The sequence below is a fragment of the Mus pahari genome, chromosome 14 (genome assembly GCF_900095145.1).
Source record: "Mus pahari chromosome 14, PAHARI_EIJ_v1.1, whole genome shotgun sequence".
In the NCBI taxonomy this organism is placed as follows: Eukaryota; Metazoa; Chordata; class Mammalia; order Rodentia; family Muridae; genus Mus; species Mus pahari.
The window spans coordinates 63,548,777-63,550,250 of NC_034603.1; positions in this window are offsets into that span (position 1 = coordinate 63,548,777).

Sequence of the window (1,474 nt, forward strand, 5' to 3'; positions counted from 1 at the left end):
GAGAGAGAGAGAGAGAGAGAGAGAGAACCCTCAATTCCAGAGTTCAAATTCGGGGTCAGTTTCTCCCCACGTTAACATTAACCTTTAGGTAAACGAGCCACTCCTGCCTTGGGGCTCGGTAAAGAGGAGCATTGTTGAAAGGGCTGGGAGAGGGGGGTGGAACTGGTCGTTTACCTTCGAGGAAGGGAGCAGTCCAAGGCCAAGACTTGATGTTCTTCAGTTCTCTCAGACATTGCCAAGTGTGCGCCTGTTCCTTGGGAACAGTGACTCACAGGGCTGAGGTCTCCTCTGCTGGTTGTCCCGAGGGCAGCCATGTTTTCCAAGAGGGAAGAAACCAGCACAGCTGTTTGCCAGTGCAACATTTCTGTTCTCCTTCCCAGGAGCGGAGGTGAACATGTACTCAGAACGTGGATCTGAAAATCCTTTGGCCAGACCGCAGCAATAATGTCACACGAAGGCTTAGTCGTAGGTAGTCTTCGAAGTTAGAACTGGACCATCACCACCAGCTTAGGTTCAGGCAGAGGGCAGAGAGGAGAGCCAGGGTGCCGTGGGGTCAAAGAGCTGGCTGTGGGGTATAGGTGTTGTCTAGAAGTAGCGAGTTGGGAGGAGAAGGGAGCTGATTCCTCAGAGACCCTGGTAAGCCTGCTATAATTGCCTATCGATGGTGCTAGTTAGCCCAAATTGTTAAAGATCCCCTGGGGTGTAACACACACACACACACACACACACACGAAGCTACATAATCTTCTGAACCATTTAATCTCTGAATCTTGTCTTTTCTTTGTTTTGAAAAAAAAAAAAAAAAACGGAATCTCCTGTAGTCCAGACCGGCCTCTAACTCTATATTCACTGAGGATGATTTTGAACATCTGACCCTCTTGTATTCCACCTCCCAGGTGCTGGGAATTACAGGTACACGCCACCGTGTTGCCATGGCCATGATAAGGAGAGACTCACCCTCAAACAAAAGCTGTGTTTAGGGGTACACACCTGTAACTCCGGCATTTGTGGGGCTGAGAAAGAATTGCAGGCCAGCTTGGGCTCCATAGTGAGACATTGTCTTAAATAAAGAAACAGACAAACAAGAGACAAAACCCCAAAGAAGAGGACCCTCTATACATGAGAGTGGATTTCTTTAGGAGATGGACCCTTACTAGGCTCAAGGAACTCCTGCCTCAGGCCACCCCCTGCCCCCCCACTAGCCAGATTCTAGATACCATCCCTTCTCCCTCTCCTCCTCCTCCCCCCTCCCCGGCATGAAAATATGTTTTAGGATGTTTAGAGACTATCAGAAATGGAAGCAACTTATATACCCAGCAATAAGGCAAGGGTTGGTTCTATGGAATGCTTCCTAGCCATTAAAAACCAGGAGCCGCCGGGCATGGTGGCACACGCCTTTAATCCCAGCACTTGGGAGGCAGAGGCAGGCGGATTTCTGAGTTCGAGGCCAGCCTGGTCTACAGAGTGAGTTCCA